At 38.3% G+C, this 23179-nt stretch overlaps 1 protein-coding gene and 1 long non-coding RNA gene across 8 annotated transcripts in view; one reads left to right on the top strand and one right to left on the bottom strand.

Moving 5' to 3' along the window:
* CNTNAP2 (contactin associated protein 2) overlaps nt 1-23179 on the bottom strand; it is a 1978697-nt gene that overhangs the window by 459616 nt on the left and 1495902 nt on the right. The gene's annotated exons all lie outside the window — the stretch shown is intronic.
* On the top strand, nt 7357-19904 carry LOC144285049 (uncharacterized). Of its 2 annotated transcripts, XR_013353451.1 has the most exons (5): nt 7357-7558; nt 13065-13223; nt 16391-16569; nt 18884-19040; nt 19411-19904. It is a non-coding gene; the product is annotated as an uncharacterized LOC144285049 (long non-coding RNA). The 2 variants fall into 2 exon arrangements; XR_013353450.1 differs by lacking the exons at nt 18884-19040; nt 19411-19904 and adding an exon at nt 18280-18413.

Below are 23179 nucleotides of genomic sequence, written 5' to 3'. Positions count from 1 at the left end.
CATTCTGGAAGGGGGACAGTGGCTTTGCCCCCTCTCTACGGGACACGCACACACTTGCACACACACACTGAGGTTCACATGCAAATAAAACTCACATTGACTTTGGCAGATATAAATACAAGTGGTCTTCAAATCTGCTTTGGAAATTAAGAAGAAGAAACACGGAAAATACACAGTAAATTTCAGTAGCAAGTTAGACAAATGAGAAACCAAAGGAGAGTGAAAGAAAGAGAAAACAAGAGAGAAAAAATGGCCTGAGAGAGCAGGGCAGACAAGGACAAGAAAGAATATGAGCTAGAGGAAGGAGAATGGAAGCCACGGGGGCAGCGGGAGCTCCCCCACCCACCCCAGGGGGGTGCTGGGAGGGCATCCAGCTGGTTCCACTGTGGATAAAACACATGGACCCATTCTCTGCTATGCCTTGACATGACCAAGGGACACACTGTGATTTGTACTGTGGTGAATTTAGCCCTAGGTTTTCCTTACTTCCACACTCTACTCTCACATATATTTTTCAAGGCAGATTCTTCTTAGGTGTCTTGTTAACACTTACATCTGCTTTGGGAGGTGAGGTCACCCGGAGGAATCTGATGCCACAAACACCCCAACATGTGAATCTATCCCTGCTGCTGAAGTAGAGAAGACTGTGTTAAGCACATTTGTTTACTTTGTTTGGTTCTTTCCCTGAGTCTGTTAACCCGAAGCATCCAGTAGAAAGGATTCTGAAGCAAAAGGGACCTCTAGGGCAGCCCAGGTGGCTCAGTGGTTTGGTGTTGCCTTCAGCCCAGGGCCAGATCCTGGAGACCCAGGATCGAGTCCCACGTTGGGCTCCCTGCATGGAGCCTGCTCCTCCCTCTACCTGTGTCTCTGCCTCTCTGTCTGTCTGTGTTTCTCATGAATAAATAAATAAATTTTTTTTTTTAAAAAAGGAGGATCTTTATGTTTTTCATCTTTCCTAGCTAATTCCTAAGGCATGCTAAGAATATGTCCTCCTCTTTTATTTTAACAAAGGTTGTGTTTAGGGTCCCTTAGTGGTAAGAAAGCCAATCAATGTCACTAATTTTAAGACTATAGATCTCACTTTGGAACAGAACTTTCTGTCCATGAGGATAGGCTTAGGACGTTATCTTTTATTACGTATGGTAATAAGTACAGTTGATGGACATTAGCGATAATCTAACATCAAACTCAAATTTTTGTTAGCACTTTTATTAAATGTTCACAGGCTCTGATCTGTACCTATGTTGGCTATTTTCTCCACTTCTGTGTATAAATCTAAGGAGATATGAAATATTTTTCATGCAAGCAGTATCCGCTAACATATACTACATATTCATGTTTTAATTATTTCTTCACTTTCCTTTCCTGCTCCACAGTTCGATATTTATAATGGTATGGGTTCCAAATGAGAAGCTTGCCTAATGGACATATTTCGGAGGCATAAAATCATCCTCAAATCTGATTCTGCAATGAGGTGCAATTGAGAATAGGATCTGTACCAAAAAGAGAGTATTTATTGAATAAATGTGTGTGTTCTTACTGACTCATAAATAAAAACCCTCCACAGTATAACTAACAAATTGAATCAAGATTTACTTTTTCTTCTTCTTGCACAATTTTGTGAAGAGAACTTCATGAGCAATTTGAACTAGAAATGTCATAGCCAGGAACACCAAAATTCTTTCAGGAATCCACTATAATATTTATTTATTGTAAGAGCTTATCATAAACCCTGTCCTCTACCCTTTGAAGGGCAATTAGTGAAGCTTTAGATCTCTAGATAAAGGTAAGTATGCTTCACAATTTACTTATTTATTTAATTTTTTTTATAAAATTTTATTTTTAAGTACTCTCCACCTGATGTGGGGCCTGAACTTGCAACCCTGAGATCATGTGTGGCATGCTCTACTGACTGAGCGAGCCAGACACTCTTGTGCTTCACAAAAAAAAAAAAAAAAAAAAAAAAAGAATAAAAACATCAAATAGTAAGCATCAATGAAATAATATTTATTCTTATTCATTTCCGTTTGTTTTCTGATTGGTAATGAATGATGTAAAGCTGTATTTTCCTTGCAATTGGTGCGTGTGGACTTCAGAAACATAATCAGCTGCTAAGAATAAGAATTGCAAAGTTGTATCTGATATGTGAGTATTGGAAGGATAAAAAGGCTCAGATAATCTGCAGTATGGCAATGTCAACACAGAGAAATTCCAAAAGAGCCAAAATAATGCCTCATGTAATATTTCAATAGATTAGGAAACAGAGTGAGAAGACTTTTCCTATTTCTATGTGGAATTTGTAATAGTAAAAGCGGGTTGGGTGGGCAGTACAGGGGGTGGGGGGTTCTTTTCCTGCCTGCCTTTACCTTTTCCCCTAGGGGTTGGGCTGATTTTTAAAATAGGCTTCATTTATGTGAGCAAAAGAATTTTAAAATGCAGGAAAACAAAACCCCACAGGAAACATGTGAAGATAGTCGCTCTAATCCAAGCAAGAAATCTGGAGCTGAAAAAAGGCCACCAGAGCTTGGAGAGGCAAGACAAAGATTTGCCAAGGCAGACACAATGGGGCCACCCTGTGGGGGGTTGGCTGAATAAATCCCCAAAGCAGTCTGCTGTGATTTCTCTCAGGTTCAAGGCAAGGAATTGCTAACAGGGACACATGTGGGCTTTGCAGGAGGAATGTGGCAGCAATGAACTCAAGAATACAGACAGTTGGGGAGCTCAGTTGGTTAAGCGAGACTGACTATTGATTTCTGCTCAGGTCATGCTCTCAGAGTCGTGAGGTCAAGCCTCGTGTTGGTCTCCATGCTGGCCGTGGAGCCTGCTTCAGATTCTCTCTCTCCCTCTGCCCCTCACCCTACTCTCCCTCTCTCTCAAAAAAAAAAAAAAAAAAAAAAAAAAAAAGAAAAGAAAAGAAAAGAAAAGGAATATAAACAGGAGGAACAAAGAGACAAAATAGGAGTGGGGTAGAATGACCACAGAGGGCAAGTCTGTGCACTGCAAGCGAGCAGTCCTTAACCTGTTATAATAACCTGCATTGTGGGGGTGACTGACCAAGGGGGAGCATGTCAAGTGTGGGTAGGGGTGGGCAGCACAGACACACTTTCCATCACTCAGCTTCTTTAAGTCCCAGAACGCCAGGCTGTGAAGTGAAAGTTAGTATTAGGTTCCAATGCAAGAGTGCATGAAAAAGCACTAGTATAGCCCAAGCCCATAAGTACCTGATGTAAGGGCCGTGCAGGAGAAAGAACATGGCCTTCAAGTCAAACACACTGAACTCAAACCTTGCCTCCACTTGCAGGACTTTAGACTAAGTCACTTAACCTCATGAACATTCTTTCCCTAATGTAAATGACACAAACATGAAAGCACAGATATTATATACAGACAGCCCCAAAGACTCCACCAAAAACTTGTTAGAACTAAAAAGCGAATTCAGTAAAGTTGCAGGATGCAAAATCAGTATGCAAAAACATGTTACATTTCTATACACTAATAATAAACTATCAGAAACAGAAATTAAAGGGGTGCCTGGGTGGTTTAGTCAGTTAAGCATCCTGGGATCATGACCTGAGTGGGGAGCCTGCTTCTCTCTCTCCCTCTACCCCACCCTTCCTTCTTTCTCTCTCTAGTAAAATATTTTTTTTTAAAAGAAATAGACATTCAGAAAATAATCCCATTTACAGCTGCATCAAAAAGAATAAAATACCCAGGAATAAATTTAACTTAGAGGGTGAAAGACTTGTACACTAAAAACTACAAGACGTTGATAAAAGAACTTGAAAAAAACACAAATGAATGTAAAGAAATTCATCACCATAGATTGGAAACATTAATATTGTTACATGTCCATACTACCCAAAGCAATCCATAGATTCAATGAATCCCTATCAAAAGGTCAATGGCATTTTTCACAAAAATAGAACAATCCTAAAATTTGTGTAGAATCAACAAACTCCCAAATAGCCAAAGCAATCTTGAGAAAGAACAGCTGAAGACATCATGCTTCCTGATTTTAAGGTATATTAAAGAGCTATAGTAATACAAATAGTATGGTATTGACATGAAAATAGGCAGACACTGCTTAATGGAGCAGAATAAAGAACCCAGAAACAAACCCACACATATAGGGTCAATTAATTTTATAACTACAAATACACAATGGGGAGAAGTCAGTCTCTTCAATAAATGCTATTGGGAAAACTGGAGTCACATGCAAAAAATCGGACTGGGCCTCTTACACCACACACAAAAATCAACTCAAAATGGATTCAAGACTTGAATATAAGACCTTAAGCCATAAAACTCCTAAAAGCAAAACATAGGCGGTAGATGCTTTGATGTTGGTCTTGGTGATGATTCTTTTTTTTTTCTTTTTTCTTTTTTCTTTCTTTTTTTTTTTTTTTTGATTTGACACCAAAAGGAAAGGCAACATATGGAAAAATAAACAGGTGAGATGACATCAAACTAAAAAGATTCTGCATAGCAAAGGAAACCATCAACAAAATGAAAAATCAACCTATTGAATGACAAAAAATATTGGCAAACCATATACCTGACAAGGGGTTAATATCCAGAATATATAAAGAACTCCTACAACTCAATAGCAAAAAACCCCCATACAGACAGATTCAAAAAATGGGTAAAGGATCTAAATAAACATTTTTCCAAAGAAGACCTACAAATGGCCTAAAGACACATGAAAAGATGCTTAATATCACTAACAATCAGGGAAAATCAGGGAAAATGCAAATCAAAACCATAGTGAGATACCCTGTACTCTTGTTTAAATGGCTATTATCAAAAAGACAAGAAATAACAAGTGTTGGTGAGGATGGTGGGAAAAGGAAACCCTTGTGTGCTGTTGATGGGAATGTAAAATGGTGCAGCCATTAAGGAGGTTCCTCATAAAAAAAATAGAACTACTATACAATCTAGCAATCCTACTTCCCAATATTTATCTGAAGAAAACAAAAACATTAACTCAAAAAGATACCCCATATTCACTACAGCATTGTTCACAATAGCCAAGCTATGGGAACAACCTCAATGTCCATCAATGGGTGAATAGATAAAGAAAATGTGATACACCCATATAGTATATAACGTAATATATATAAATGAGGTACACACACCTATATACGCATGTACAATGGAATATGGAGATCCCATTCTCCTTACATTCCATTTTTCAGTCTAGGTGATTTCTACCTATTTTCATGGAAGAAAAGCATAATGTTTGCTTTGGATGTTCTAGTTCTGACATAAACAGAAGGGGGCTCGCAGAATGGAAAGGTTGTATGTATAATAACACAGGTTGCCACGTATAAAGCTTTGCATTTTCTGATCGTATACTGAGTCCAGAGCTCACGATGACCTAACAACTGAGCATGTACATTCTCGCATCAGATTTTGGAGTTGGGGGTCCTGGCTGTGGCACCAGGGCAATGGCTTCTCAGCTCGCCTGATGCAGCGGGTATAATTGACCGATGGATTTACCAACTACATTAGCACCTGGGCCTCCCTTCCCAATCTGGGCATGGCAGGCCTGTCCTTGCCATAATGTCCCACAACTACACTGCTGTCTAGGAGTTTCCCTACAACTCCCCTTCCTTTCTTTCCTGTGCTAGATCAGATCCGTTGATCTGAGACTTTCCCAGACTCCTCCAATTCTTGCATTTTGCTGTTGTTGTTGTTGTTGTTCCCACGCAAACACCGTAAATCTCTTCCACACCAATCCTGTCTTGGCATCTGCCTTTTGGAGGACCTGAACTAACATACCAGTTCTGCTATATACTAGCTCTGTGACCTTGGGCATTGCTTTGCCTCAGTCTCCCTGTGTGTTAAAGGCTGTAGTAATGCCCATCTCATAGGATCTTTGTGAATTATTTTTTATGCTTCTCTCAGTACTGGCAAAACACTTAGCACACATTAGATGCTGAAAAAATATTTATTGGATGACTTAAAAATAAAAGAAGTTCACAATGATCAATTAAATAGGTAAACCGATGAAATGTAAAATACTCTAGGCTAAATTGTGAGCTGGTACAAAACTGGGTCAAACCAGTTTATCCTTGGCATGAAGTTATTATCCCCATCTATATTTTCCATCACTCTGCAGTCTCTGCCTTCAGCAAAGCCACCAGAAAAACAAAATCATAACTAAAGTCATTATTCAGAGACTTGTATGTCCTCCTGGATCAAAACTTGGTCTACACAGGGTAGTTTATTTTTTCACTTTCTTTCCTTAATTATTTTGAAATCAATGCCTTTTTTTTGCAAGCTGCAATTAATATCCATTTATTGTTCCACTTGCTTCCCTTGTCAGTGATGTGCTGGTGTGTTTCCCCTCAGACTTGATTCATTACTTTTTCGCTTTGTCTGCATAAATTTAGCTCCTTCAACAGTTCAACTTGAAATTCTCATTCTCTTAACATATTGTTGTCAACCTAAAGTTTTTCCCTTTTTATCATATTCTCAAACCTTTTTGCTTCTAAATTTACACTGTTTTGGGGACTGAATCTGAAAGCAAGACCTCATGATCAAACCATACATTCTCATCCTACTTTGTACAATTTATGTGCACTTTAATAGACTTGTTTTCATTTTGAAAATGACATGCTGATGCAGCAACAAAGCAGAAATGCACTGTGTCATCTACATAGTAAATTGCTCCAAGATCACTGTAGCAGGAAGAGTTGCTGAAAGGTTTTATTTTTTCCTGTGAATTTTTTAGCTTCTAACTATTGAAGTGGCTGCACTGAAAGGCTTTCTAATTTCTTGGATAATACCTTTGGAAACCAGTTTCTATCAGTGGGCTGTTTAGCATCAAAAATTCCATGAGCATGAATTCCTAGAGGTATCTATACCATATACAGTTGGTGGCTTGGGAAATACTCCAAATGATAGTGACTCTGTGTGTGTGTGTATTTTTTTTAAGTTCACTTACTTTGCCATTAGTGGCAAATACTTTTTTACAATATCAAAACATTACAAAATTTATTTTATTAAAGAGTGGTGCCAGAGTTACTTAATTGACAGTTTTTTTTGTTGTTGTTGTTGTTTTTTTTTACCAAGTTATGGTCCCAGCTCGGTCCTGATGTGAAGAGAGTTTCAGTAATACAGATTTGAGGCTGAACTACTCCATCCTGAGCAACTTCTTATGTAAGGCTACCTCTCAACTCCTCTCCTTAGTCATACAGACTTAATAAAGAACTATACTTCTGGAAATGATAACAAATCATAAATTGTCAGTATGCATAATTATGGTCCCAAAAGATGCACGATATAGCAAATGTATTTGTGGCTTTAAGTGGCTGACATCAAGTTGCCTTGGATACAGTGTGAGCCAAACAGACAGGAATGCTGGGAGTACAGTTGCAACTGGTACAAATGACTCTTTACTGGAATTGGTGCTCAAATTGAAAATACCACAAAGGAGGATGAGGCAGGGAAGATTCACGCTATGCCAAAAGTAACTTTTTTTTTTTTTTTAATGGAAAGCCTTGGTTGGGAATTCATTCTGATTACATGAAACTCATCCGATTACTTGATTCAGGTAAATTTCTTGCTTTCAAGTTTCCCTAGTTCCATTTTAAATCTACGGTAGTCATCACAGCTAGGCGTGGCATTCCCATGGTTTGCCAGGTAATATTTTTTTCTTTTTTTTTTCCTTTTAAAAAAATTTAAAAATAGCTTTATTGAGATATAATTCACATGCCAAAACATGATTTAAAGTATGTAATTCAGTGGATTTTAATATATTCACAGAGTTGTGTGGCCATTGCAATTTTGTTGTATTTTTTTCTTTTCAGATTTTTTACTTAAATTCTAGTTAACATACAGTTCAATACTGGTTTCAGTGATACAATGGAATATTACTCAGCTATTAGAAATGACAAATACCCACCATTTGCTTCAACGTGGATGGAACTGGAGGGTATTATGCTGAGTGAAGTAAGTCAGTCGGAGAAGGACAAACATTTTATGTTCTCATTCATTTGGGGGATATAAATAATAGTGAAAGGGAATATAAGGGAAGGGAGAAGAAATGTGTGGGAAATATCAGAAAGGGAGACAGAAGGTAATATTTTTTTCTAATGGTGGGTAGGCCAAAAGGATGGTGCCAATTTCCAAATTTGCCTTGAAGTGGTTTGCTGAAAGACAGTCTCTCTGTATCTGCATTCCCACAGAGTTCCATACTGGATACCTCCTATCCTTCATGTTTTAATTTATATGCTACTTTTTGAAATTTCTTCTGGATTCTGTCGACTGGGCCAGGTGTCTCAGTCATGGCCTCCCTTGGTATTTGGGAAATTCATCTCTTATTGTACCTGTGATGTTATAATGTACCTGCTGCTTTAATTGTCTTGTTGTCCCAAGTGGAATGCAAACTCTCGATGTTGGTGGCTAAGCCTTGGTCAGTTTGTATCATCAGCCTTTGTGAAGGATGAAGTCGGCATATGGTAGCCATTCGGTAGGTTTGCTGAATGCCCTAAGCAAATGAACAACCATGGATTCTCATCTATAATCTTATTTTGTATTCATTTATGCATGGTTTCTCTGTCCCTTTACACTATGAAGCATATAAAGGTATGGGGTAGATCTTATATATCTTCACATCCTTTACAGCCTCTACTATAAAGTAGATGCCTAAGTATTGGCTGAAAGAATGGGCTGATGACTCAGTAGTCACTGTTGTGTTGGAAAGGCACTGGTCTAAATTCAAAAGGCTGTATTTCTGGTCCCTGCTCTGACAGAAACTCTCTGTCTTTGGGATTAAAAATTCAGTTCTTTCTTGCAGAACAGGGCTTTTTTGATTAGATGAGGTGCAAATCCTTTTTTTTTTTTTAATTTCTTTTTATTGGAGTTCAATTTGCCAACATATAGCATAACACTCAGTGCTCATCCCATCAAATGCCCCCCTCAGTGCCTGTCACCCAGTCACCCCCACCCCCTTCCCACCTCCCTTTCCACCACCCCTTGTTCCTTTCCCAGTTAGGAGTCTCTCATGTTCTGTCTCCCTCTCTGGTATTTCCCACTCATTTTCTGTTAGAGGAAGCGTGGTTGACAGAGAAGGGAACATATAAGGGTAGCTAGTGGGTGATGTTAAGGTAGAGTTCAGATTAACAGACTAGTGAAAACAGTTGTGATCAGCATTCTCTGCCTGAGAGAAATCTACAAGGAAGCAAGCAATGGGTCCCTCACAGACTCTTACCCCAAATTGACCCTTGAAATTCTGTCATCATCTTAAAGATGGTTTGATTCTAGAGATAAATACAGGGTTTTCATTCAGGCTGAGTATATGAACTTTATATTCTTATGGAAAGTTCTCAAGTATTAAAGCCGCCTTATGGCAACTTAAAAATAAATCCAATTTGCTTTATATATATTATATACCTGCATACATATTTGAATATATATTTATTTTTTAAAGATTTTATTTATTTACTTATGAGAGACATAGAGAGAGAGACAGAGACAAAGGCAGAGGGAGAAGCAGACTCCCTACAGGAAGCCTGATGTGGGACTCGATGCCAGGACCCTGGGATTGCTGAGCCGAAGGCAGACACTCAACCACTAAGCCACCCAGGCATCCCTAATATATATTTATTATATTCAAATATATAGTTTGGAATATGTAGAGAGAGATAAACTTTTATTGTCTAATGTACAAAGTTTATCTTAATAATTATGTTATAACCATTACTATAGGCAATGTTTGCCATCTACTTTTACTTTTCATGATTTCCATTTAAACTTACTTTATTCTTGATAATAAACCCTTTTGTATTAAGACATTCTGTTAATACAGTGAAACCAGCCATCAAACCAAGATAAGATTGAAAGAGTTTAGACTTTACCATGTGGAAGCCCATTATCAAGAATGATATCAAGAAAGACAGCAAGATAATGATATCTGAACTCTAAAAGTGTATTTTTTTTTTAAATTGGCATTAAGACAAGTCATCTTAGAATATCTTATCCTCTGTTTTCAAATAGCTCCCTGGAGAAAATAAATATTACCTTCTTAGGAGAAATCTTCCAGACCTGCATTGTTGGCTGCGATGCAGAAACTGTGACTTTTTTTTTTTAATCATCTCTTGATCTTGTCAGCACATCATTAATTTGCTATTAAACTACCTGCTTTACGAAGTTTATTTTGTAGCACGGCATGGTTCTTTCTCTCTTTAGTGATCTCATGAGACAACAAATTACTATGTAAGATAACGAATGACTAGAACTTGGCAGATATAATATTTCTGTTGTTTTCCCTGCTTCCATTGAGATGCTGTCAATCCCTAACAGTGTTATCAACAGATGGCTAATTGTTACAAAGCTATGTATTGTTAATGCAGAAACTTGCCTACTTCTTGGTAACATATGGTTTTAAAAATAATCTTATAGCATTTCTAAACCCAGGACCACTTCTAAAACTTCTAATTTGTGATTTTACATTTTGTTTTATACTCTATTCAGGAATGAAATTTGGTTTTTGAAGAGAGAAGTTGGATGCAACCCCATGTAGCAGTTTTCTAGCGTTGCCATAACAAATGACCTAAGTTGCCTGGGTGGTTTAGAATAACAAAAGTTTATTTGCTCCTTATTCTGGGGTCAAAAGTCTGAAATCAAGGTGTCAGCAGGGCCATGCTTTGTCTGAATGCTCTAGGGGAGAGTCTTTCCTTGCCTTTCTTTCCTCCTGGTGGGTACAAGCAATCCTTGGTGATCCTTGTCTTATAGCCACGATGCTCTGCTCTCTGCCTTTGTCCTCACATAATTGTTCTCCCAGAGCGTCTGTCTGAATTTCCCTCTTGTAAGGACACCAGTCACGGGGTCAGGCCCATCCTGTTCCAGAATGACCTCAACTTGACTTGATTACATCTGCAATTTTCAAATAAAGTCACATTCACAGGTTCCAGGGATGTGGAGTTCAACATATCTTTTTAGGGAGATGCAATTTACCCTATACATCCAGGAACTTGTTAAAAATATCTCAATAATATCTAGTGTTTTTTTTGTTTTTTTGTTTTTTTTGTTTTTTGTTTTTTTTTTTGTTTTTGGTGGAGCTCTTAGGCTCTAAGGAAACAAAAGCATCAACAATAGAAAGCCCAACCTTTCCATGTTGGAAGTATTTTCACTTTGATTAATGTCTATTCTTTGTCCTTGAGAGCAATACCTTGTCCAGTTCAACATATGTGGGTCAGGAATGAGTGCAAAGCTGATGTTTTCAAATATTATATTGTGTAGTTAGAACTGGAAAGATTTCTCAGAGTACCATCTCTGAAGGGATTTAGTATTGTCCATGTCCTTGTGCTGACTTGTGTGACTTAAATGTTAATAACAGGTACAATAACTGCCTGCAACAGCAAGTCTCTCTTGCTCAAGTATAATTTGTATGAGAGATGTACATTAATGTTAAGGATTCACGAATTTTTCTAGTGCTTTATCTGGCTTAACAAAGTTTTATTGCATTGTGTCGGAGTTCTATGTCTGACCTTTAGCTTCTAAATGAGAGGTGGGGTTTAGCTTCTAGAGGCAGATATCCATGGCAATCCTTAGCATTCCTGCTCTCAATTAACATCAAGCATCAATAGAAAGCAGACCTCCTTTCCATAATGTCAAATTCTTGGCTATTTGTTGTCTAGCAAATCCAAATCTTACAAAACCAGCTCTGCCCAATAATCTAGTTGCCATAGCCATCAGGTTCCTTTAGATAAAAGAATTGGTGAGAATTTTGAGTCACAGACTAACTTTGTGAAAATGTGAAAGAAAGATTGTCAAATTGAGTGCACAGCATTTGGAACCTTTTGCAAACAGCAATGTAACATGCAACATTCAGGTGTTCAGGTACCTGGATCTATAACCTTAAAGGATAATAGCAAGAATCCATTTTAAGAGTGAAGTTCAAAAATAAAATTAACACTGATCTTATACAGAAAGAGATGTAATAATCCCGTATAGTAGAAATAAAATTACTCAGTTTAGCTCATGTCAAAAAATATAGGAAACATCCTTCTTGACCTTTACGTATTTTTATTATGGCTGCAGGCTTTAAGTGAATTAACCAAGATAAAGAGTGATGACAAATATACTAAACCATTCAGTGAGTCCTCCGGTTGGCCAACCACTTTTGAAGTCCTTCTTAGAAGGGAGATCCTCAAGGAGTTGGTCTGGCCTAAATCCCAGGCCTTGGCTTTTTTTTTTTTTTTTTTTTTAAGGTATTCAGGTGATTCAAATATGAAGTAAAGGTTAAGAGCCATGTCTAAACAGGAGGTAGCAGAGTGGGCCATGTCTAAACAGGAGGGAGCAGAGTGGGCCAGTTGAGGAATGGAGACATGTGCCATGTTGTGCCTTGATGTATCAAGAAAAGCACTTATCTTGATGATCCAGGTGGTTTCTTGGACCTAAAACTATCAAGCAGAGTTTAGATATTGGGGCAGATAAAGCAATTCTTTATTTAGGTCAGGAGAGCCTCTCCCCGGGAATTTAGATTGGAGAGCCAGTTTCATTCCTGTGGCAGCTTCAGAATCCATGTGGAAATAGTCAGGCCTTTGTTAGAAAAGGAACATGTTCAAATCAACATGGGAAGAACTGCTTTTCAAACATCCAGAGACCCAATCAGTGGGTCATCACCAGACTATAAGTGTTAAGATTTTTGGAGGGCTAGGCATTGGTAGAAATTTCATTTTTTTATACTTTTCTTTCCAGGGAAGGTCAGGTCATGCAGCAATAGAAAAGGAGGTGGTAAAAGAGGATTTTTACATTGTACTTTGAATAGTTAATGTTAATCGAAGCCAAAAAGGACATAAAAGCTTTAAGCAAGCAACTTTTGGGGAGAAGCATTAAGCAAAGATGCTAATGAGAACTTTAAAATCCTCAGTTTTGGAAGGAACAGGCACCCGGCAGCATGGTGGATTTTGAAGGAAGATTTCTTCCACTTATGTTCAGGTTTATAAGCCACGAAGGGATACAAATGGGCCTAGACCAGTCAGCCTCCAGGGCAGTTGAAAGCCAGAAGATTTTCTCTTTCTCCCACTGTTTTTAGTTCATTTCTTTTCCCCCAGACTCAGTCAAGTCTATACCAGGACCTGCACCTGCCAACAAGAATGTAAGTCTGTCTACATCACTCTCTACTACAGTGTGTCTTAATAGCAATATGATGTGAGCCACATACGCAATCTATGGTTCTCCAGCAGTCACATTACAAAAGCAAAAAGATACAGGTAAATTTTTAAAAAATTAATTTTAATTTTTTCCTTAACCTCATGTATTCAAAATGACTTAGCAACATGTATCCAATGTAAACAATTAATGAACCATTTAAGGTCCTCTTTTTTTTGGACGACTGAAATCTTGTATATACTTTATACTTAGCATATTTCTTAATTTGGCCCTTTCGTTTTTAATGGGAAAGAGTTAATACTTAGATTCCATACAATTTACAGTTGAAAAGGTAGATTCATATACCAGTGTGGTTTCAAATAAACTTAAAAGTCTTCCAATAAGTGAACTGAGTGTCAATTTTAATTAATTAATTAGTTAATTAATTATTTTCTCTTGTTTTTAAAGATTAATTAATTTATTTTAGAGAGAGAGAGAGGGAGCAAGTGAGTGTGAGCTGGGGTGGGGGAAGGGAGAAGGAGAGAATCTCAAGTAGATTCTGACTCGAGGCTTGATCTCATGGCCCTGAGATCACAACCTAAGATGAAAGAGTCAGATGCTCAACCAACTGAGCTACCCGGACGCCCACAGAGTATCAGTTTTTAAATTTACATTTAAATTAATTAAAATAAAATAAAATAAAAAAAGAATTCCTTTGTCACAACAAGCACATTTTGAGTAGTCAAAGTTACATGTGGCGAGCAGCTACCGTATTGGACTCCTAGGCGGTAACTGTCAAGATGGTACTGTGTATCTGGTCCTGAGAGCATAACAACTCAACACAGGAGCAGCTGGGCATTTTTATATTTTCTAAATGTTGAGGGTATGCAGTCAGTGCTATGACCCTTTTATGTGTCTTATTAAAAAGCAGGACTTTAAGGGGCTATCCTCCTAGAGAAACACAACCTAACTGAAGTTTTGATTTCTATTTGACCCTTGTGTCTCTTTTTCAGTTGGTTTCACACTGAGGGTACAGAGTAGTATGATGAATTATCAACCTCTAAATCCTTATAAAGTTAAAAAAATACACTACAGCTTCTGCTTTCAAAAAACAAGTAATCTTCAATACATTCACCATTTCTCTGCACATGTAATTTATACTGTTAGGCTTCAAGGCAAAATGGGGCAACCCTTCTTCATTCATACTCCACTTTCTCTCAGTAAAAGGAATTATATTCATATTTTATGAATCGTAAACATAAGAATTAGTGGGTAAAATAGCCAAATTGATCTGGGGGGTAGGGATACAAGCTGTCAACACATAAACATCTTGCATAGTGTGTGTAATGGATCTAATATTACCTTTGATTTTCCATTTGCTCTGAATTTCAACTGCCATTTGCAAAACAGTAAGTCACTTCTTCTTCAAGACTGTTTTAGATTTTCCAAAAGTAGTACCCATGGTCTTATAATAGGATTACTAAAACTTTGCAACTCAATCACTTGTAAGCATAAATGTGTTCAATAGTATCATGGTAAAATGTATAGGGAACAGTGTTTTGAGCCACTGGTATCTGGAAGCACTTTGTATAACCAGATGCTTAATCCATGCGTATCTGAATTAACCATAAAATAGAAATAGAAAGACATATTCAAAGAGCTAAAGCTTAGTATTTATAGACCACCAACTCAAACCAATAGCTCGTATAGCATGTTAAACTTTATGGCAACAGATCCATCCAGAAAAAAATCATATTAGATTGCAGATCATGGAACTATTGTGCCGAACCAGTTCTGAGTGCTCACAGTGCAAAGCAGCTTAATTAACACTCTTCAAGGGGAAATACCACATATACTGAAGCTTCTAATTTGGATTCCACTACTTTAGAATTTGTGAAAGTTCAGAGGAGGATTGGGTCGAATTTTACTTGAGATTTGTTAAGAGAATAAATAAGCAGGATTTTAAAAGCAGTGGTTAAGCTACTCAAGAAAACAAGCTATTGTTAAGGATTTAAAGCACATTACTTTCTGGTAATGTACAAATGAGTTGTCTCTATGCTTTAAAATAGGCCCTTTAAGACATTTCCTTAGTAACAGTTCTCATCATGTTTTTGAATTAAGCCTACAGTTGAAGTCCACAAACCCGCATTTCTTTCAAAATAGTACTTTGGCGGTTCCTAATTTAGACTTGCTTTCCTCCCCAATTAATCTTCACTAGTGAGTTATGATTGAATATAAATGGAGAATGACAGTTCTAGAAAGTGGCAGTGCTGCTCAGGTACTTCAAAAAAATAAGTGACATTAGTGGACAAGGAATGGAAAGAAAAGGCAAGGTGTCTCAGCCTTACCACCATCTGTGGCTCATAAAGGCACTTTAATGACAAGTCCTTTCTTCCTGGAGAATTTAAATGTGACACATGAAGTACAATGCTCCATCTGTAGCCAACTTTTTATTTTTTCCTGGTTCTACTTGAATGTCAGCATAAAGTGATGATAGGTGGAGGAGGAAAAGGAAAATAAAAGCAGAAAGAAGATGACAGCAGCAAATCCCAGTCTCATGATTTAGCACCCCCAATGCCTACATTTCAATAAAAAATTACTCATCATACCAAGACCCAGGAAGATCTCAAAACACATGAAAAAAAATCAATGAATGGGAACACTGAGATGGGCAGAGATGTTAGAATTATCTGGAAAGGATTTTAAAGCAGCCATTCTAAAAATGCTTCAATGAGCAATTACAAACATGCTTGAAATCAATGGACAATAGAAAGTCTTGGGGAACCTGGTGGCTCAGTCGGGTAAGCATCTGTTGTCTGCTCAGGTCATGATCCTGGGGTCCCGGGATTGAGCCCCATGTCAGGCTCCCTGCTCAGGGGGGAGTCTGCTTCTCCCTGTCCCTCTGCCCCTGTCCCCGCTCATTCTCTCTCTCTCTCACTCTCTTTTTTTCAAATCAATCAATCTTAAAAAGAAAAAGAAAACAGAGTCTCAGCAAAAACAAAAACGAAAAAAACAAACCAAGAATTAAAAGTGTAATCCATAAGAAAGCCATTATGCAGGCTACTCACTCTCAATATTAGAGCATTAAAATTTTAATGTATCTGGCATTCTGTTAAGAGGCAATAGTAAGACAACTTTTAGAGAAAGAAGTGTAGTTATGTGTTCTGTTCCATCTAATGATGTTGCAAAATTGCTCACAGAGTGAGGAGTCATAACTTTTCAAAACATCTCAATAAATGTTTGAAATGACACAGAACATTTCTCATTCATACCTTCTTTGTAATTTCAGTTTGCAAATGGGAAGAAGACATAGATACTGATAAGAAGACACCAGTTACTGGTGTGAAAGACAATAGGTAAGGTTGTGGGGACAGAACCCTGAGAACTGGTGACCAGTGTGGACAGCACTACTCTGTTACATTAGCTAATTGAGCTGGTTCAGCCACTGGATTCCAACCTGCTAACCAGGTGAGTTTCTACATGCATTTCTTCACCCTGGAGTTCTTGGCATTAGCAAAGACTGAAACAAAAGACCAAGATAAAGATCTTGACGTTTACTTTTCAAGAAACCCTGCTTTAGGCCCCCAATCAGGATCCAAGGTACCTCCACTATGCGCATTTGCAGTCATGCTACACCAAGGAAGACAGCGATTGATCATTTCAACGTTGAAGATACTATTTTCAGGAAAGGCTTAAAGTGTCCTTGGTACACTCTCTTAGAAAGCCAGGGAAATCTTATATTACTTTTGAAGGATTTTTGTTAAAAAGCAATGGAAAACAGAAACATTTCTTTATGTTTAAGTAAGGATTAATTTTTATTTTTATTTTTTATTTTTTTAAATTTTTATTTATTTATGATAGTCACAGAGAGAGGGAGAGAGAGAGAGAGAGAGAGAGAGGCAGAGACATAGGCAGAGGGAGAAGCAGGCTCCATGCACCGGGAGCCCGATGTGGGATTCGATCCCGGGTCTCCAGAATCGCGCCCTGGGCCAAAGGCAGGCGCCAAACCGTTGCGCCACCCAGGGATCCCAATTTTGATTTTTAAAAAAAATATTTTACTTAGTTATTCATAACAGACACAGACATAGGCAGAGGGAGAAGCAGGCTTCATGCAGGGAGGCTGATGCAGGACTCGATCCTAGGACCCTAGGATCACAACCTGAGCCAAAGGCAGATGCCAACCACTGAGCCACCCAGGTATCCCTTCAATGGTCTTAAAATGTTGCCTCCATCTAGAAAATAGTCTTCCTCAGCATTACCTAATGATTCAGTTATTACCGCAGGGCAAAGTGCCCTGTTGGTTTGATTGTGAAAGTCTTAATCATCGACTCTTCAGTTTTTTGTTTAGGTCCCTGTAAACTGCATGTCCACTGCAAGGCCAAACATGCCCACAGCCAAAGTGTTTGAGTAAAGTGATGACATAACACCTCATTTGCCCTCCTGGCAATGCATATGACCTTCTAATAGAAAGGGGAGGATGGAGGTCCAGAGAGTACAGGTGTGCAAGGGTAGAGAGTAGCTTGCTCAAGAATTGCCCATGCTGACCAAACGGGAGAGAGAAGTACATTTCCTTGGATGTTTCTATTGTGCATCTAGGTGTCCCGTAGATCCTTATCAAAACAAAGATGATTCACTCCAAATTCTCTGGCCCTAATTGATAATGCTGCTGGGTAGGACATTCACCTAATGGCAAGATGGTCTTGGGAGGGGACAAAAGGGAACACAATCTTGATTCCTGTTGAGCAAAACAAAGAATAGAAGAAGAGTCCAGTGAAGCAGATTATATTCTTTCAAAGTTTAAATTCCTTAGTGTTACCTCAAAGATGATTAATTTGTTTTCCTGCTATAAACACTGGTGCTGAAAAATCAAATTACTCAATCTGTTGGTATATTAACATTCATAATTGTGTTTATTGAAACACATGGTCATTTACTTGATGAAAATGTAATATTGGCTTTGAGATATTTTCATCTGTGCAGATTGTCATAATAATCTGACTACATTATAGTAATGGTCACTTTACAAAAATGCAAGTTATAAAATGGCAACAGAATATTGCTGTTTTATGCCATTTTTTTCAGTAGAATCTCAATGATACACTAAATCAATCATATTTACTATACTTTGAGGAGAAATTTTACTGAACAATTATCATCCTGATTTAATGTACTTTTCAGAAGATTTAGCCGGAGCCTGACATGACGGATGTGATTCACAAACTCTACTATGAAGATGTGTGAGGCTGTTTTCATTCTGATTGTGTTCCTCTTGAAATAGAACAAAATTAAAATTTCTTCCAAACTGGCAACAATACAGTTATTCATTGAAAGGTTTAGTGTTTTGTGTATGAATCATGAATCCTTAAATTCTATGAGTTTGTGTTCCTGGGTACTTAAAGCTCTATGTTTTGATGATTTGGAACCATTTGGGGAAATTAAATATTCAATTATGTATTCTTACCATTAAATAAAGTTTGAGGCCCAGATGCCTTTTAGAATCCAGACAGGGCAAATTTTCAGCAGGAAAGATATTTGAAATGGAATGGAAATACTGAAGTATAAATATAAAAAATAGTTTAAAATTGCTAAAACCATTCTCTTTCTTGGACGTGAGTATACCTATGGCAGTTACAAACTTCAAGGTAACACTATTATTAGTAGAGATATTGCCCTCTGTCCATCTGATAACTGATGCTACTATCGTGTGTATCTGTAACAAGTTGTCTTTATCAAAATTGTACTCAAGATCTAATTGCTTCTGTTTGTTTTCTTCCTCATGGAGGAGAGGGAAAATGCCCTCTCCTAATTACAGGATTGCCACATACTAGCTGCATGACCCGCTGTTTGTTATTTCACCTGGGTGAAAATTTCTTATCAGTAAAATGGGAATAGTCATATAACCACCTCTCATGCTTGTGAACAGCTAATGAGCTCTGCAGGTAAAACGCCAAGCAAGATGTGTGGTGCATGTGAAGTGAGAAAGAAGTGTTTCTTTTCAGTAATAATCAAGGATTCGTGGTAGGTCTGATCCACGTGGGTTGTGTATTATAATTTTTAATTTCAGAATTACTGTCTGATTTCTGATCTAAAATAACCCGTTTTGTTAAATATGTGATGTTTTAATGGTATAAAGGTTGTTGGTTTTAAAAAGGCAGTACCCATCATTATATGGATTAGTAAGAATTTTCTTTATGTTGTCACTGAAGCAAAAAACTTGAAAGTGCACGATTAATCAACACAGAAAAAATCCATTTATACCTCATATTTATTTATGTATGAATACTTCTCTTGTATTCTTCAACATTTCAGATGATTTGAAACACTCTTACTTCAACTTGAGTCGCTCCCATTTGGGACTTCCTCAGTCTCCAATCAAAACCAGGATGATGGCATCTGGTGAAATGCAGGAATAGTTTTAGATGAATTCTTCCAGTTGCATGATGGTTTTTCCCTAAAGTGACCACCATGAACTAACTCTGCCCATATGTCTGGGACCACCCATTCCAATCCTTGAGCAGTGCTTGCATATCCTGTTCCTCATGTTGAAGAGTGAAGAATGTTCATTGCTTTGCAAGATAGGGAGTATAGAACTTTTCTGTCACACACACACAGTCTACGGAAGTTACCACGCTTTGCCCTGAATTGTTAATTGCTTTTGTGCACCGTGTGGCACTAGCCATCTGGGAGATCTCTTTATGACTGAGCTCTCAGCTTCTTTCCCTCACAGTGGGTGCTTGTGAAGCTTTATCTGGTCAGTTCTTACAGGAAGGACATGCCTTATACTGTGACAAATGGCTGAATAAAAAAACAGGAGTTCTGCCAAAGGCTAATATTATCTGTTGACAATTATTTCTTTCAGCATTGTCAAAGATCCAGCTATTCAAAAATAGTAAAAAAAAAAAAAACAAACCCAACCTTTTCTGTTATCATTATATAAACTCAGAAAGCGAAGCAAAGAAATAAGACAATTTTTTAGACAATCGGGCAAGAACAATGGCTTCAATTCTTCAATTTGCCTGCTTGCCTTGGTTGTGTAAGACCTTACTTGGAGGTGGGAGGATTGTAAATGGAAATTTACTAAGGTTTTATATTATATTGATTACTTTTAAAAGTAGTATTTTTAGGGGGCAATTTTCTCAAGAAATCTTTGCTGAAGGCTTAATTGAATTTGAAGCCTTAGGCAGTGCTATTTTTATTTATTATACTGTGAGTTCACCTAGACTACACTTGAAAAACTTTGCAAGTAATTTTCTTGAGTTTAAGCCTCTGATAGTCATGGGGTTCATGAAGTCATGGGGCTTAAATCCTGACTGGATACTGGAGAACACTTAGGATTCTTCCTTCCGATCATCCAAGGCAAGAACATCCTAGACAAAGTCCTGGAGATCTATCTGAACGCCTCTTCTCTCTTCCTGTTCTCTGTTCTCACTCATCACTACTCTCCTGGGTTATAGCTGTCATCTGATCCTCATTCCATTCATCTTTTCCACTGTGATCAGAGTGATTTTCCTTAAACACAAATTAGCCCATATTCCTTTCTTACGTAAAATCCCTCAGTTCTTTACAAGAACTTTCAGGATGAAGTTCCAGACTCTTTAGCCTAACACACAAAGCCTTTGTGTAAGACCCGTGTATTACATTTTCCCTCCTCCTTGCTCTACCATCTAAACACTTTTCTCAAGAGCTATATGGAAATGCTTATAGTAAGTCAGATACTCCCTACCTTTATTTTTTATATTTTTTAAAAGATTTTATTTATTCATTCATGAAAGACACACACACACACACAGAGAGAGAGAGAGAGAGAGGCAGAGACATAGGCAGAGGGAGAAGCCGGTTCCCTTAGAGGAGCCTTATGTTAGACTCGATCCCAGGACTCCGGGGATCATGTCCTGGGCTGAAGGCGGATGCTCAACCGCTGAGCCACCCAGGTGCCCACTCCCTGCCTTAGATAGGCTCCTTCCAGCTCCCTAGACTAGTGGGTCTCAACAGCAAGGAAGGATGCATTCCAGGGGATATTTGGCAATGTCAGGAGGCTTTTTGGCAGTCACACTGACATTTCATGAGCAGAGGCCAGGGATGTTAATAACATCCTAAAATGACAGCATAGAGCCTCACAACAAAGAGCTATCCCATCCAGAATGCCAAGGATGAGAAACCCTGCCCTAGACCAATCTTTATGTTTTTTACCCATTTTCTCCCACTCATTAAGACTCCCCTCAGGAGTCTCTAAAAATAATCATTTTGATCCCCCCTTCCATCCTTTATAAGTGCCCTGGAAACCCCACTGCCACCATTCCCACCAGAGCTACTGCTCTCATCTTCTTTCCTCTCCTACAGATTCAAGAATATTTTGGAATACAATCTTTAGAAACTATTACGTACTCAACAAATGTTTATTGATTACACAGATGAATAAAGATAATTAAGGCAAACTGACCTATCCATGAGAGTCAATGACAAAGTGAAGAGGTGGTAACAGGTGTAAGGCCCTTTGGGGTATGTTTACTGATTTCTGCAATGCTTCTGAGTGAGAGCGGTACTTTCATCTGTTTAGAAATTCACAGAGGAAAATTAAGATGTTGTGAAAATAAGTTAATTTTGGAGTGCTATGTACTGGTTTTCCTACAGTTTCCATTTTCTATGTGGACAACAAGACAGCTGTGTGAATAATAGACAGCTTCAAGTGTAAGCAATGGGCCCTGCTTCATCCAAGACTAAATATCACTATTCATTTATTTACCATGAGAACCTGAATCTGCCAGGGACCCTGCTGCTATTGGAATGTAACAATGAGCAAAGAGCCCTATGCCTGCCCTCATGAAGCTACAGTCTAGTGGGAATGGCACAAAAAAAAATCTAGTAATGTCATAAACATAGAATTGCGAACAGTGATAATTCCATGTAGAGAAGGAAAGGCATTGGGAGATCTTCTCTAAGACTTGGGAGGGGGCAACTGACCTACTAGAGAGTCAGCAGAGTCTTCCCTGAAGGTACTACTTTGGGGCTGATTTCAGGCCGGGGAAGGAGGTGCAAGGTGAGGAAGGGATTGAACAAGCAGGAGAAGAGTATGCACCAAAGCTGAGGCAGGAGCAGATCTGGCATGTTCCAGGAACGGAGAGAAGACCAGTGGCTACAATAGTGGAGGAAGGGTGTGGAGTGGGAAGGCAGGTGGGGCCTTTGAGGGAATGTTCAGTGTAGACTTTGGGCTAAAAGCATCTAGGGGGAACCTTTATGTGTACAGTCCTTCCTACTACAGAAGTTCAAAGTAATGTCATTTGAGGTATACCTTGTAAAAATAAACATAAAAATAGCTATTGGAATGATTAAGTCTTCTTCCCAGATTGCTCTTTAGATTGGACTCTTTCGTAATTGTGTGAGTTTGCTGGGACTACTGTAACAGATTTCCATAAACCTGGTAGCTGAAAGCCATAGAGATGTGTTCTCTCTCGGCTCTGGAGGCTAGAAATCAGAAATCAAGGTGCCAGTAGGGCTGCATTCCCTCTGAAGACACTGGGGGAAAGTGTTCCTTGCCTCGTCTAACTTTTGGTGGCTCCTGGCGTTCTTTAGATCTTCTTGTGGTCTTCTTCTCAACGTCTTTATATGCCATGTCTCCCTCTCCTTTTTCTTATAATGATAGCAGTCTTTGGATTTAGGGTGGACTCTGAATGCAGGAAAATCTCATCCCAAGATCCCTGACTTAATTGCATTTGCAAAAACCCTATTTCCACATTCACAGGTACTGAGCTTTAAGACTTAGACCTATCTTTCTAGCGGCCATAATTCAAGCTATATAAAACAATGTTAATATTAAAATATTAAAAACAGGTTATTGGACTTGGAAGTTACAGCTATCTTCTTTCTTACAGTATTCACATCAATTTTTCACATCCATTCACAACCACTAAACAGAATAGCAGCTACTGAGGCAAGCATTAGACTGGCTGGTTGTGAGATGTGGGTCTCATCCTGGTCGGGCCACTATATGGTATATGGGCTCTTAGAATGAGGAGTTACACTTGATCTGTCCCTGTTATACCTCTAAACACTTCTTCTATGACTCTCTAACATCATGACT

This window comes from Canis aureus, chromosome 15, assembly GCF_053574225.1.
Source record: "Canis aureus isolate CA01 chromosome 15, VMU_Caureus_v.1.0, whole genome shotgun sequence".
NCBI classification, from domain to species: Eukaryota; Metazoa; Chordata; class Mammalia; order Carnivora; family Canidae; genus Canis; species Canis aureus.
This window is presented reverse-complemented; position numbering and strand designations above follow the sequence as displayed.